Source organism: Oryctolagus cuniculus, chromosome 8 (assembly GCF_051225735.1).
Source record: "Oryctolagus cuniculus isolate XC-2025 breed Fujian yellow rabbit chromosome 8, ASM5122573v1, whole genome shotgun sequence".
Classification (NCBI taxonomy): domain Eukaryota; kingdom Metazoa; phylum Chordata; class Mammalia; order Lagomorpha; family Leporidae; genus Oryctolagus; species Oryctolagus cuniculus.
The window spans coordinates 88,232,000-88,248,387 of record NC_142874.1 but is presented as its reverse complement, the minus strand read 5'-3'; the positions used below and the strand labels follow the sequence as shown (position 1 = coordinate 88,248,387).

The following is a 16,388-nucleotide window of genomic DNA, read 5'->3' as shown; positions in this document are numbered from 1 at the left end:
TCATTCACTGATTCATCTCAACTCTTAAGTGCAACCATTTCTTTTTTAAAGATTTACTTATTTATTTGAAAGGTAGAGTTACACAGAGGTAGAGGCTGAGGCAGAGAGAAAGAGAGGTCTTCCATCCGCTAGTTCACTCCCCAAATGTCTACAACTGTCAGAGCTGCACCTATCCATAGCCAGGAGCCAGAAGCTTCTTCCAGGTCTTCCACATGGGTGCAGCGGCCCAAGAACTTGGGCCATCTTCTACTGCTTTCCCAGGCCATAGCAGAGAGCTGGATTGGATGTGGAGCAGCCGGGATTCGAGCCGGCACCCATATGGGATGTCAGCACTGCAGGCAGCAGCTTTACCTGCTATGCCACAGCACTGGCCCCCATTTCTTTTTTTTTTTTTTTAACTCTTTCCTTATTTATTGCTTATTTACTTGAAAGGTAGAGAGACAAAGAGATAGAGACAAACAGAGATGTTCCATCTGCTGGCTCATTGCACAAATGCCTGCAACAGTGGAGGCTGGGCTAGGCCAAAGATAGGAAACTGAAACTTAATCTGTTTCTCCCTTGTAGATGGCAGGGACCCACTGCAACCATCATCTGTTACTTCCAGAGGTATGTAGCAACAAGAGGCTGGAATAGAGTCAAGGCTTGAAGTATAACCATTGCTTTTGTGATGTTGGACAGAATGTGACAGAAGCACTGCTAACAAAAATGTATATTTCACTATTATGAATATTTGTTAACTCTAGAAAGGAGACAGAGACAAGGCATAGGTAAAGACACAAAGAGACAAAGACTGAAATAGAGGAACAGGAGGGAGGGAGATAGATGGATAGAAGGAGAGAGGGATAAAGGGAAAGAGGGAGGAGAGAATTAGAAGAGAGGGAGAGAAGGGAGGGGGGAGGGGAAGAGAGAGAGAAAGAGACAGAGAGAGGGGGAGAGAGAGAGAGAGAGAGAGAGAAAGGATGAGAACCTGAGACTCTGCTGGTGCTTGTGCATACATATGGACACATCTAAAAGATTCCACAACTTTGTTTGTTTTCTAGTTAAATTGGATTTTTTAGTCTTCATCATGGTTTAACTCAGGCATTTTAATCTAAGTAGTCAGACCACTTCAGTTGTTTTAACACCCGAAATCCAAATGATTGGACAGCTGAAACTACCCAAGTGGGTCAACCATTTAGCAATCCCAGAGACTGAAGAGTGATTGATGTGGTACATGAAGCAGGCTCAAATGGTAATTTGTGCTTCAGAGAAAGAAAGCTAACAAATTCTTTTGGGAAACCCAAGAAGGATTGGATAAACTTGCGTTAAGTGATAGGACAATAATATTACATTACTGGGTGGTTAGTCCTAAGGAATCTTCCACACATGGAAGGAAAAAAGACTGCAAAATTTGGTCTGCCTAAATGTATTCCCAGCTCTTTCTGAAACAAACAAACAGTCTCCATATGTTGGTGTTATAGTTTCAATATGATTTTCCTGCTGGACTCATACAGGAATTTAATTCCCAAAGTCACATGTTCGTGGCTTGAAGAAGGTGGAAAGCTAACTTGACTATGTTTGGAGGCAAGGTCTCTGGAAAATGATTATGTTTAGATAAAGGTCATTAGGATGGAGCCCTGCTGACTGAATCCTGGTGGCTTTCTGAAAAAGGGACAGAAGACATAGACACAGACAGACATGCACATTCTCTGTCTCTTGCCATGTGACCCTAAATGATCAGGACTCTGCCAATAAGAAGATCGTGCACTGTGAAATGATGCGGTCAAGGGGAGCCCTCACCTGAGGTTGCACTTCAAACTCCAAAACAGTGAGCTACATAAACCTCTTTTCTTTGTCAGTTAGCCTGCCTCAAGTACTTTATTAAAATAATGAAAAGTCAACCAATATAGTTAGGCTTAAGGGAATTAATCTTATTGTTTGTCACACAAAATTTCAGATGATTGAAAACTAGATACTACAGTGAGAAAATGGAAATATCAGCTCTATTGCATGAAAAGCTGGATTGCTAAAACAATTTGCATGCAGTCAGTTTGGACTTCCTACTATGTCTTTCCAGAGTTATATTTGGGTTCACTATAGCAGCAAATCCTCAAACTTATTTAACTAGCATGCCTAGCCTCACCAAGTCAAGCCAGATAACTCAAGATTAAAGGTACAAGAAGGAAGAGAGCACTTGAGGGCAGTGACTAGGAGGCATAAAAGGAAGCAGGCCATTGTGGCCAATGACTGGCCATGTTATCCTTAACCACTACAGCGATAAGGATTAATGCATGGAAGACTCTTCAGCACCTCAAACAGATGAGTTACTGTTCCTCCTATGAAGAGAGACAAATGAGATCTATGAGGAAAGATAGATGCTTCTAGCTAACATTCTGAACAGACAAAAGCTCTGTCTTACAGATCTGTAGGAAAAGATTGAGAGACAGAACATGGCATCTCTCAAATTGCATGTTAAAGGCACTCCTTATGTTACTTACAATCATGTTGAAGGAATCCATGTGAATATGGGAAGATTTGGCTTAGCTTGTAGAGTGCAAATAAGAGGTTCTGAACTTGTTAAAGAGAAGGAATTGAGACAATTGTGTGAGGGTAACAGAGTGGGAATTTGTGTTTATGGAACAATGATTGTGTCCAATACCATACTGTACTCTTACTACCAGCAAGTGTGAAGTTAATCTAGAAGGTCGGACAGCTCACAAATAAGTAAGATGTGTATCCAAGTCATTTTAGTGTCAAGTATGCTGAGATTTTCAATATACCATTCCACTAAAGTAAATGCCATCACCACTTTGGACAAAGCCTCTTGGAGGATATCCTCACACTTGATCATTGTGAAGACAGATAGCCCTGGCCAAATGGATTCATGGTAGCTGTCTTAGTCCATATTCTCCAGCTATAACGAAATAACTGAGGGGCCAGTGTTGTGGTCCCCTGTTGGAGAACCAGATGGAAAATTCTAGGCTCCTTTCATTGGAGGGTGAACCAGTGGATGCAAGATCTTTCTCTGTCCCTCTCTGGAGCTCTGACTTTCAAAATAAATCTTAAAACAAAAACAAAGAATAATGGAGAGTGAGCAATTTATAAAGAAAAGAGGTTTAGCTTCAGGTTCTAAAGATTGGGAAGACCGTGTGTTGCTATTTTTTGGCTTCTGGTGAGGTCTTGATGCTCCTTCAACTTGTAGCAGAAAGTTGAAGGATGATAGGGGCACATGTGAAAAACGCAAAACAGAGCAGTAGCTTTGCTTTATAATAACCTGCTCTTACAGCAACTAGCTGGTCCATTCCCTTAAGAGGAAAACTCACTGCTCTGAGGATTAACCTAGTCATTAGAGAAAGCCATAAATATCTCTTAATGAACTGAAGTTCTCACCCCCCAACACCATTACAGTGGCACTCAAATTTCAACATGAATTTCACAGGGAATAAACCATTTTCAAACCATAGCAGTAACCAAATACCGGAAGCAGTCCAAATGTTCATCCAGTGGCAAAATGAATAAACAAAATGTGGTATTTCAATACCATGGAATAGTGTCCAACAACCAAAAGACATGAACTACAAATAATATGACAACATGGATGAGCCTCTAAAAATTATGCAAAGTGAAAGAAGCCAGTAACAAAAGATCACATATTTGTCATATGATTCCATTTAGGAAAATGTTCAAAAGGCAAATCTATGGGGCCAGAAATCAGATTTGTGGTGCCTGGGCTGGTTGTGGGGAGGTAGAGGTTGACTGCAAATGGGCATGAGGGAAATTTCTTTGGATCATGGAAATTTCTAAAATTGGATTGTGGTTGCAATACTTAAAGCTTACTAAAATCATTGAATTGTACACTTAAAATGAGTAAATTTCATGGTGATTATGGCCAGCTTTCCTCCAGCATAGCAGGCAGAAGTCACTCAATTGGATAGTCAAAGAAGCAACTGTAGGTGTGTCTTTCCCCTTGCCTTGTTAATGTCTTTTCCCTTCCCTAAATTAATGACAACCATCAGGCCAGGGCAGAACTTGGAGTGCTTCACAGTCATTATCTTTTCTAATATGGCCGATAGTCCTTAGATGGAGACTGGTAGAAGCAAAGACTCATCAAAACCATTTCATCTACTTCCCGGGCACAAAGGAAGAGTAGGTATCCCAGACTCCCAGGACTGTGAAGCTAACTGAGTTCAGTGGTCGGGGAGGGAGGGCAGAAATGATTGTTCTGCTTCCAGGCCCATCCATAGAAAAGCTTTCCACACTTGTGCCTACTGTATTGCTCTGATCTGCTAGCTGGGAAATCTATGCTCAGTGAGATCTCAGAACCAAATGTTGAAAAGGGGCAGAGCCATGATTAGAAGCGTCTCAGGGTTCTGAATCATTTCTTGTAGGAGACTACCCATTTATCAGAAATACCCTCATCAGGCTTGATGTGATTTAGAAGTTAACTTTTCCCATATTAGAGCTATTTTGATGTTTTGGATCTTTTAAAATCTCTAGCATGATTTAACTAATACGTTACTGTTATTTCTTTTTTTAACAGAATAATAAGTCTGGAAGTAAGGAGGACCAATGTATTGTATAAATTTATTTCACTTAAAATTGTTTTTCCTTTTTGACTTGCATAAATTTAAGCATCCAACGAGTATCAAAAAGCCAGACATAGGAAGATAAATGCATGTTCTCTCTCATTCATGGAAATTAAAAAAAAAAAATAGTCAATTTGAATTTAGAGGTTAGGAAAGGTGAGGAAGCAGACAGAGGGAATTTAGTATGCCATAAATTCAGATAGAAAGAGCAAGTGAAGTAGGCAGGCATACAGGTTAAAATCGATTAGGTTTGTGAGCTGGAAGACCACGCCTACACCATGTCCCTGTGTGACCTCTGCCCCTACCTGGCCATACCTGGGTCCCTACCAGCCAATCAGGTTAATTAACCACTCCCCTTTGGAAGTGGGTTAAAAGCCTGGGACACAATGTGTCCGCCCTTCTCTTCTGTTTCCTGGTCTCTTGCCAGGAGGGGGCTTGCTGTAGCCCCTGTGTCCCCAGGGTGCGTGGCCTTCGGGCCACCTGCCCTAGGCTTCCTGGCCTAGATTCTCCTCCACGTGGTTGGTTCCTGGTGCTCAGTATGAACCCAGATTTACCTCTCTCTTAGATAAAGCTCACTCTCCTATGCATCTTTCTCACTAAATAAAAGCCTAAAATGTACCATGCTGCCTCATTTATTTATGCTGGTATTTAGAATTCTTCTCTAAATATTAGGCAAGAACCCTCTCAGGCTTATTAATACTAAGGATTTATTAATAAGCATATGGTGATATCATATGGCACCCCAAGTTTCGATGGCATATGTGGTACCCAGATGGGACTTCTGGGGAACTTTAAGGGGCCACATTTTGATACATATTTTAGAGGGTCATTTCTGATATCACAAGTTCTAGTATTTCATAGCACACTGGGATGAGGATGGTTCACTCTAAGTTGCTAGAACATTCATGGAAGTATATTAGTATGGAGAATATTACATAACAGAGATCCTTTAAGGGATGGTACTGTAAGTGATTGGAAAGGAAAACTTGAGAAGCCACTTAGGGACGAAAGGGAGGTGTGACAGCCTCACCTTAGCTCACATAGCATCAACCAGTCTTGAAAAAATGGCAGTCGGGGAGGTGGTGGCATTGTGATGCAGTAGGTTAATCCTCCGCCTGCAGTGCAGGCATCCCATATGTCATTGTCGCTTTGATTTCCGGCTGCTTCCAATGAAGCTCTCTGCTATGGCCTGGGAACACAGTGGAAAACAGCTTCGGATTGGCCCAGCTTCTTCCATTAAAGCCATTTGGGAAATGAACCTTTCTCTCTGCTTCTCTCTCTCACTGTCTGTATCTCTACTTCTCAAATAAATAAATAAATGTAAATTATATATATGTATGACATACTTCTATACTTAATGCATAAGACATTCTTTTAGCTTAAATGACATAATGTCATGCACTTAGGTCTCAAATTGCTTTTTTCACTTATAAAATACTTCATATATGAAGGTAGAATTTATTTTTAAGGTTTTTATTTATTTTTTGAGAGGTAGAGTTATAGACAGTGAGAAGGAGAGACAGAGAGAAAGGTTTTCCTTCTGTTGGTTCACTCCCCAGATGGCTGCAATGGCTGGAATTGCGCTATTCCAAAGCCAGTAGCCAGAAATCTCCTCCAGGTCTCCCACACAGGTGCAGGGGCCCAAGCACTTGGGCCGTCTTGTACTACTTTCCCAGGCCACAGCAGAGAGCTGGATTGGAAGAGGAGCAGCCGGGACTAGAATCAGTGCCCATATGAGATGCTGACTCCACAGCCAGACAATTAACCTACTGCACCACAGAGCCAGCCCCAAGTGTTCAGGAATTCTGAGGGAGACTGTATTTCAATATAGCACCAATGGGGAGCTCCTTCGGAGAGTTTGAATGGAGAGTACTTTAAGAAAATAATTTTTTAGGGAATGCCACAACAGCCTTAGGAAGGCCCCCTCATGTATTAGTTCAACATTGTCTGCAGATTTCTACATTGAATCAGAGGAAGCAGGTTGGAGAAACCCGCCCCAAGCCTTGCATTTACTCATTGGTGGGCAGAAAATTTTATCCAGGTTTGGACTATGCTAGAATGATTGTAAAACTCTGGTTCATACTGTCAAAGGAATATGTCAACTGGATAGTTGGATGATGTTAGAAATAAACATCTAGGAGTTGGTGTTGAGGTACAGCAGGTTAAGCCTCTTCTTGCCAGCCTGGCATCCCAGTGAGCACCTGTTCAAGTCCCAGTTGCTCCAATTCTAATATAGCTCCCTGCTAATAAACCTGGGAAACCAGTGGAGGATGGTCCTTGCACCCATTTGAGACCTGTATGAAGTTCCAGACTCCTGGTTTTGACCTGTCCTAGCCTTGGCCCTTGTGATCATTTGGGAACTGAACCAGCAAATAGAAGATCTCGCTCTCTCTCTAATTCTACCTTTCAAGTAAATTTTAAAAAGTTGCTTTTAAAAGAGTCTACTTAAAGTAGACTTAAAGGCTTCATTGGCATTTATCATTCTGTTCTGTAATTCATTTCTTTTTCAGGACAAAGCACTTTAATGATCCACAGAAAGCAATCAAATACATTATAATTCAAAAGTTGATAGTATACAGAGAAGGAAACAAGTCTCATTGGCCCAGTGTAAGGGAAAAAAGATGGTGAGTTATCTGATGAAAAGACTTGGTCTTGTGATAAAACACAAGATCATACAAATGGGGGAGGAACATTGATACAGTAGCAAAGTGGGCTTTCAATGAATCAGATGTCACCTGAATTTGAGGAAGTGGGAGGGTCATCAGTGCTGTGAGTACAAAACACCAAAGGAAGTTTCAAACGGCCCAGTATCTTGGCCTCAGAGGAAGAAATGACAAATTGGGCTACTGCAGAACTACATTTGAAAGATGTTCTATAAACAGCTTATTATCAAGGCTAGAAAGGTAACTTGCAAGGCTCTGAGACTGAAATATCTTTGCCTTTCTCCTCCATGAAATTGAAGTATGAAGAGGGGTCTGTATAAGCAGATAAAAGAGACTGAAGATTTTTTAGCAAATGAACAAGATCATTTAGCAAGTAAAGAGGAGGAACTTAAGGATATACAGAATATGAATTTCTTACTGAAAGCTGAAGTGCAGAAATTACAGACCCTGGCAAATGAGCAGGCTGCTGCTGCTCACAAATTAGAGAAGATGCAGAGAAGTATTCATGTTAAAGATGATAAAATAAGATTGCTTGAAGAGCAGCTACAATGTGAAATTTCAAACAAAATGGAAGAATTTAAGATCCTGAATGACCAAAACAAAGCTTTAAAAGTGGAGGTTCAGAAGTTACAGACCATTATTTCTGAACAGCCTAGTAAAGATGTTGTGGAACAAATGGAAAAATGCATTCAAGAAAAAGATGAGAAGTTAAAGACTGTAGAAGGAAAAAAAAAATCTGAAGGACAAGAAAAAATAAGACCAAAGTATTAACAAAAATTGAATACAAATGTGTAGAGATACTACTGCCCCCAATTAGGCCAGTTACAAAGGTTGTGCTAGCGAAATGATTGAGTTATCATGTTGCTCTTCTAGAACGTAAATTTAAATAGGCCTTTTACTAGTCATCTTTTGGTCACTTTATCAAATTCCTGAGATGAGATACTTGTGAAAGAAGGAAGATTTATTTTAGGTCATGGTTTTGTTGATTAGGCATCTAATTGAGGGCAGTGGATGGCAGAACACATGTGGAGGAAGGATCACTTGGTGACCCAGGAACCACAGAGAGCCACGGAATACACTTGTTGTCTATGTCAGTGTGGTCTCTCCTTATCAAACCACATGACTTGAACATGGTGGGGGGTGGGGAGGGATTCCACTAATCACTTCCCCAAACCCTCACTGTCAGATGCCATTATTGGAATAAGTTTCTCGACCCTGAATGCATTAACAATTTACATAAAATCCTGTAAATAAGACTGAGTACATGGATCTTTTGAGGACACCCAAACCAATATCAAGCTGTAGAAGACTTGTTCAATGCATTTTTAGAGCTGCAGCTTGCTCTTCTGGAAAGCCCTGTTGATAGAACAGTGAGTTGTCTAGCATGTCTTATGCCCTTTGGGGCACATGCCTCTTTTGTCATCCTATCCATATCCATCCTGCTATATATCCACTGTCTGGTACATGAGAGGGATTTAATATTTATTGAAATAAATATTAAAATGAGAACAAATTTGTGTTTCCTGCCCTTGAAAGTTCAGAATGATGAGGTTAAAACACAGAACAGGAATAAAGAGGCCAGGTTAACAATACATTTGTTCCGTGTTGGTGAGGGAGAGAAACTGTATAGGAAGCTTGGAAGTATATGGATTGGAGAAAGAAGGAATGGACAATTTCACCTGATACTGTACCTCCAGAAGATGGAGTTAACAGCAGGGGCATTATGGGAGAGGTCAAACATACAGCTATTGGTAAAAGTTTGAAAAGTTGGTGATATAGTTTGGGCAGTATTAGAGTACAATTTAGTTGAAAGGTAGAGTGACATAGCCAAGAGGCAGGTATACTGGGAAGGACTTACGGGTCCTGGAAAGACTTATGGGTCATGCAAATCACAACACTGCTGTCACTTTGGGAAAGTAGCTTAATATTTATGATGATCGATTCCCTCATCCTAAAAGAGAAACGTTGACTTTCTCTATGTCTATGTTCTCCTAAATCAATATCAGAAAGTGCTCACATTTATTGAGGACTCACTATATGTTAGGCACTGTTCTGAACACATTAATGCTGTTAATTTAAACGCTTGTGCCAAGCACTCAACATTTACTACCTTATTCAGCTCCCACAGCAATCCTCCGTTAAGGGTTGTAGGAGAAAATGGAATAACATAATATAGTGCTTGGCTTCTAGTCCATCATCACATCAATGCTCTTCTTTACTTTCCCATCCCATTTTTTGGTGAGTAAATAGTGGGAACGCAGCCTGGAGAGGAAACCCGAGCCAAACTGCAGAGGGTCCCTGCTATTAGTGCTTTCTTCAGCCAACAGCTTTTGGTCTTTGAAGGTTTTGAAGCTGAGAAGTGACATATTTATAGCTATGATTTCCCTTAAAGAAAAAAACTAAGCCCTGTGGGTTGGATTTTTTTCTTATTGCTTCATCAACTTTTCAAGATGAAAACTTCAATGCAAGCTACATAGTTATCAGCCATTTCTTCGAGTCCGAACCTCTGAGGAGTGTTTCAGGTAACAGCATTCTCAGCAGCATCTTTGAGGTCCGCTTTTAAGAAGTCAGGTCCATTTGCTTTGTCTTTTACCCACAGTGACACGGAGAGCTGAGCCAAAAGTACTATTCTTGCCTGTCTTGCTACTCTACCCTGAGAAATTTTGGAACCCCCTTCTCTGTCTGTCACTCACCCCATTCAGTTTAACAATTGCACTCTTTGTTTTCCCCTACTTATCAAATCTCAACTTAAAGCCCTGCTTTTTTCTAGATGGTACCAATTAGCACTGACTTTTTACTGCTAGATGAATTTAGTCCCCTTCACCAAACAGAAGGACATATCAAGATCTCATAAAACATTTCACACATCTCCACCCAATCTCTTTTATTTCAGCCCTTTATCATTTCCATGTGTTCAAACCACTGATTAATAATAACAATAATGATAAATTAAAATAAATATCACCATCTCAGGCTAAACCTCTTCCTAAACCTAAAGTAGATTTAAACTAATAAACTTAGACCCTCAAACTATCTTAAAAGTTTTTTAAGCATACTTGTTAAAGAACTTGTTTATTCTAATTATTGTCTATAACATTTAACCTGATATCAAACTCAAGAATAATTTTTTTTTTAAATTATAGAGAATCTGAAGGCTGGTGACAATTAATGAATCATGTTTTTGGCAGTCTAAAGCAGAAGAATAAGAATTACAACTTGGGGTTTTTATTGATGATTTACCACATTTTAAAATATATCCAATATATCAGAATTGCTTGAATGTAACTTATAAGAAGAAAAAAAAGATGCCAATCTTATCCTCATGACCCTTGAGCCTACAGACAAATAGACTTAGGTCCCTACTCAAAAGAAGTGAAGTCACTATGAATAGTCCAATGTGTTCCCAACTGATGTTTCTGGAGGTAAGTCCATGCTAGTAATAGTGAATGGCCATCTAAGCTTTGTTTCATTTCCTATAACCAGGGGGCAGTGAGTTTTAGGGAAAACACTGGGTTGTTTCACGTCCAGAGCTTGTTTGGGCAGTTATAGTTTAATTCTGTTGTAAGCTTCTTGAGGGTATAGACTAGTTCTGAGTTTGTGGCATCTAACATGGTGCCAGGCACACAAGAGCCACTCATGATGACATCTGGTTGTTTCTGGAATGACTCTGGGTGGAGAGATGAGTGTTTTAGTACAGAGTTCTTTCTTTCTTCTTCTTCTTCTTTTTTTTTTTTAAGATTGCTTTATTTATTTGAAAGGCAGAGTTACAGAGATAAGAAGACAGACATTCACACACACACACACACACACACACACACATACACACCAGGGTTGGGATAGATCTTCCATCTACTGGTTCACTCCCCAAACAGCCACAGGAGCATAGGTTGGGCCAGGCGGATATCAGGAGCCTGGAACTGCATCAGGGTTTTCCACATTGGTGGAAGCTGCCCAAGTACTCAGGTCAGATATGTTTGGGACACGTTTTAGAGGTAGTAACAAAGGAATTTAGCTTTTGGCTGCAGGGAGAGGGTAAGGAAGAGAGAGAAGCAGAATTTGACAGGTTTTTACACCATGGGAATTGGAAGAATGGCATTTTCTTAATAAAGTTAATGAATATAAATAAATATTCTCTCTGTATATATATTCTATTTGGAGACTGAATTTTTATTCTCCTTTTCATTTTTCTAATTCCTTTCCTTTCCTCCCTGCTTTCCCCCTCCCTTCCTTTTTTAGTTTTTTATCAATCTGCTTTCCTGAGCACCTAATGAGTGCTTGCTTTTTAATGTTCTATCTCATTTGTTCTGTACAGTGATCTCATGAAGAAGGCAGATTTTTAGGGCATAGATTGATTAACTCAGGACTCAGAGGACTGGATTGGTTTATCTGCCCATGGTCACAGCAAGTGTGGACACTCAGATTGGAGCCCAGATGGGTCCCATCCTGAATATCGTGTGCTTTCTGTCTGCATGGCAATCATCCTACAGGACAGGATGGTTTCCACGTGAGGTATCTGCAAAACAGAAGAGAAATCCAGAAGGCAACTGGAAATATAGGCTTGCTGCTGAGAAAGAGACACAGATTTGGGAGTCATCTTTGGGAAGGTGAGAGTACAACTGGGAGTGAGTGAGATCAACAGGAGAACGTGTGCAGAATGACCTGAGAACAGAACTTCTGACAGCCTCGTGGGGAGCGTCCCCTTGAAAGGGCCAGCTGTCACCTGAGAACTCCCCTGGGGCCTCTAGTGGTCGCATCCATGAGCTATTGAACCCCGAGTCCATCATGTCTAATCGTGTAGAGGCTAAAAATGTTCTCCAAGGCAAATCTTACATAAGATTAAAATTGTATAGATGTATTTATAGTAAATAATCCTTTATATTTATAGAATTATGAGAAGCACATTTAGTTATAAAATCACATTCAAACCACTGATGGGGTGGTCTGTTATAATTTTTTAAAGTATCACAATGTTAATTGATAGATACAAGTTTATAAAATCAGGAAATGAATAGGACTTGATAAATGAAGCAGACTTAATTTCTATATTATAATAGGAGGGACCAATTCAAATTCTTGCCATTTGTTTCACACTCACAAAAACCACTTCAAGGGCATTAACAGTCTCTGAAAACTGATGAGTTTTGTGCAAGTAAGCCATGTTTATTTTTAAAAGATTTATGTATTTGCCCAGGCTCAAGGATATTATAATATAACACATAAAGCCCCTGACTAGAGGTAGAAATATAGGCGACATACTAACTATAACAACAACCATTAATTACAGTTTAAAATTTCTCTGTAACAACCAAATGGATAGTCAAATGTTGCAATAACTTAGGTATTACTAGGCAAAGTGCACTTCTACAGTATTCAGTGTTGCTATTCAGTTTTTTAAAGCTAACTTAAAACAGCCTGTGGGAACTGGCAGCGAATAAGGTCCTTGCAATAGACTGCCTCTGCTTGAGAACTTAGGATGTAATCATTGCATGCTGCTAATTTACCATCTAAGGGTTAAAGATACTCCTAAAGTATTTGATGGTAGACTATGATTAAGACACTGCACTACAACAAACCTTATGCAAAAGGTGTGTTATAATTTGAAAATGGCCTCACCAGTGACAAATTCATTTCCTCTGTTTAGTAATTCGTTAATTAGTTCATGATTCTTTACTATTTATTGGTTCAAGACAAGAAATCTATACACTATTATAAAGTAGAATTTCAAAAGTACGAAGGTAAACTTTTGCCTACTTTTTAAAATGTAAGTTTCCCCATGATTTACCTAGTCAGATGTTTGCTTGGCCACAACTGCTAGGATAGAGTTTGTGTGGTGTGAATCTCAGAAAGTAAAGCTGTCTGGGGGCTGTTGGGTCTTCCCCTAAGTCACCTGTGGAAGTCCCAAGTGCTGGTATCTCAGAGCGGAACTATTTTGGAAATAAAGTGTTGGAGGTGATCACGGTAAAATGAGGTCATTTAGAGTGGTCCTAATTCAATGTATCTGATGTCCTTATAAGAAGAGAGAAATACCAAGGACTTGGACACAAGGGATTGCCTTGTGAGGTGGCAGCACAATGGGAGCCATGGAGAAGCCTCGGGGAAAACCCAACTTGCTTACACCTTGATCGTGGGCTTCCAGCCTCTGGAACTATGAGAAACACATTTCTGTTGTGCAAGCCACCCAGTCTGTGGCATTTGCTAATGGCCACCTTAGCAACATAATCTACCAGGAAACTAGGAGCTTACCTTTACAAAGGAAAATGGGGAATTCTGGGGAGTTTCTCGGTTGCAGAGTGTGAGCCCTTGTTTAGAGTCTGACAAAGTAGACCGGACCTTTAAAAAAATGTAAAAAGCAGGGTTTGTGATTTACTGCTTGGAGAAGATGGGCAGCACCATAGGCTTTGACCAACTACTGTAAATTAATTTTGATTATTTCAGTAGGGGACAGAGACCACATTCATATTTAATTGTGAAGTACCTTCCCTTTGGTGTATAGACCTAGATAGATGATAGATAGATAGATAGATAGATAGATAGATAGATAGACAGACAGATGGATATATAGACAGATAAGACCACTTAGAAAGACTGGGCTTTTTTTCTGACTTTATGAGTAAGTCTCTAGTGAGAGGCAAAGCTATTTAGAAATAATGACCATAGAAAATACAAACTGGCCATTTTTATTCTTTCACGAGAACTTGTAAAAATGCCTAAAAGCACACAAAAATGGCCCTTTTAATGTTTTTTTAGGAGGATAGCTCAAGGCTGTTTTCAAAGCTTCAAGAGCCAAGTGTGCTGGACTCTACTTCTTTACAAGTGGTTTAATCCCGTGGGTATTGTGCTTATCATCCACACGAGCCTCTGGAGGGGCAGGGAGAGAAAGACCAATGCTGTTTTTCCCCCTCTGTGTGTGCGTTGAAAGGCACATAAAGGAGAAACAGATCATATTTTGTGGGTTGATAAATAGTTCTGCACACACAGCCAGAAAACGAACCCTATACACTTGCACAGCTAACCTTTTTGTTGAAGACAGAAGTGGGAGAGAGGAGTTATTTTATTTTACTTTATTTTTTGTTATTTCTCTGGTACAACCCTTCACTCAGTAACACAGCAAAGATTAAAAGTATATGTCAGAATTTAATCTGATGTCGGCCCTGTGGTGTAAGGGGTAAAGCTGCCATCTGCAGTGCTGGCATTCCAGATGGAAGCTAATTTCAGTTCTAGCGGCTCCACTTCTGCTCCAGTTCTCTGCTATGGCCTGGGAAAACAGAAGATGGCCTTGGGCCCCTGTACCTGTGTGGGAGACCTGGAGGAAGCTCATGAATCCTGGCTTCAGATCAGCGCAGCTCTGGCATTGAGGCTGTCTAGGAAGTGAACCAGTTGATGGAAGACCTCTCTTGCTTTCTCTCTGTTTCTGCCGCTCTGTAACTCTGCCTTCAAATAAATAAATAACTCCTTAGAATTTAATCTATGAGATTGAAAGAAAAAGGATAGAATGTGATCAAGATCTAGGTATGGAACTTAATGAACTTTCTTTTTATCAATTTCCTTTTTTTAAATGAAAAATTAAAAGTGTCAAGAAATTATTCGAAGCAGAACTTTTGGTGGCCCTTTTGAGATGACTTATGAAAGGAAAATTGAGGCAGAAACAAAAACTGCAAAGGAAGTTCTCTTGGTTTGGGCTGACTTTACACTTGATAGATGACTTTGGGAAGGATCTATTTGCAGATCTCACTCTCCTAGTGGGTAGGGAATGTAGGACAGAGGGGTTTGTAGATACTAAAAATGTACCAGATATGTGCAAAAGCCTTAGTTATAAATGTTCTGGGGAGTTTGAGTTTATTCACACACAGGCTCCTGTCCCCTCCTCTCTACTCTTTTTCTTCTATTGTACGAGGCATTCATTCCTAAGGGTGCACAAGCTCACTTCTTACAGACATGATCTGTGACACCCTGGAGAAAATCATGCTGATGTTCTCTTATCCAGAAGCCCCGTCTGTTCTAGATTGGACTCAATGAAATTTTGTACTTTCTCACATAAGTGAAAACACTATTTCCTTACACATCAAAGTCCATTTGAATTGGGTCACTTCATAATTTATTTTATCAAAGAGATTTTAACTTTTTCCAGATTCTAAGAATTTCCAGATTATTCCAAACCTTATGGGCCAAACTCTGCCCTCAATTATGCACACACAACTAACTGCACATGCATAACTGGGGGCAGAGTTGGGCTTTGGAGCTAAGAGTCTCTGGGGTTTAAGGCTTTTTTTTTTTTGCTGTTGTTGTTGGAAATGAAATTGCTTTTATCTATAAATTAAAGAAATTTTCAAAATTATTGACATCACTTTTCCAAAGTTGTTTTCAAGTACTGATTAGTTAGTCCACCACACCCTGATGTAATCACTCTTTATTATCTTTTTTTTTTTTTTGCAATGAGAAAATAGATATACAAATGAGGCTATTATTTGAAGCCACACCAACAAGGCAGTGATAGAGTTAGGTTAGAATTCAGCATTCCAAGACTATGTGCTGTGACACTTGCTGAAGCTACTCATTAATATTACATAATTGTGTGATAAATTTGCTCTGTTCTTGATTATTGTATCTTCTATTATTCAAAATAATGGCTTTATTATAATTTTCCTGATTATAAAGACAATATTAGAGATCATTTAAGCAATAGAGAAAAGTATAAAGTATAAGAAAATCATTTGATTTCTTACCAAAGTGAAGAGGACACATATTTTGTTGAATATTTTTCTAGGAGTGTCACCTGACTTTTTCTCTAATTTTATATTGATGAAACATTATGTCTAGCACTATAACATGATCTCTCAGAATGAAAATGTTGAATATCTTTTCAGGTCAAAGAATATAGATAACCCTCTTTTTTTATATCCACATAATAGTCCATTGAACCAACAAGTTTTTGGCCAATCTTCTATTTGATGGACACTGAAGATGTTTCCGTTTACTGTTGCAAACAGTTCACTTACATGAGAAAAACCATAGTTTGTTGCTATGAACTTTGCCATCATGGACACTTTATTTTTTAATTAATAACTGAAATTAGTTACTTTTCAGCTGTACCAAAGATCTCAGATCTCTAGCTACTCAGTTTTTTTTTTCTTTTTAAATCTACAATTTTGAGGTGCACACC

At 39.5% G+C, this 16,388-nt stretch overlaps 1 long non-coding RNA gene across 1 annotated transcript in view; it reads right to left on the bottom strand.

Annotated features, from left to right (window-relative positions):
* LOC149125081 (uncharacterized) overlaps positions 1–14,659 on the bottom strand; it is a 53,751-nt gene extending 39,092 nt beyond the window's left edge. The window contains exons 1-2 of the long non-coding RNA XR_016212038.1: positions 14,519–14,659; positions 13,472–13,558 (exon numbers count right to left, since the gene is read on the bottom strand). This is a non-coding gene — a long non-coding RNA (uncharacterized LOC149125081). The remainder of the gene's footprint in view (positions 1–13,471; positions 13,559–14,518) is intronic.
* Positions 14,660–16,388: the final 1,729 nt, after the last annotated feature.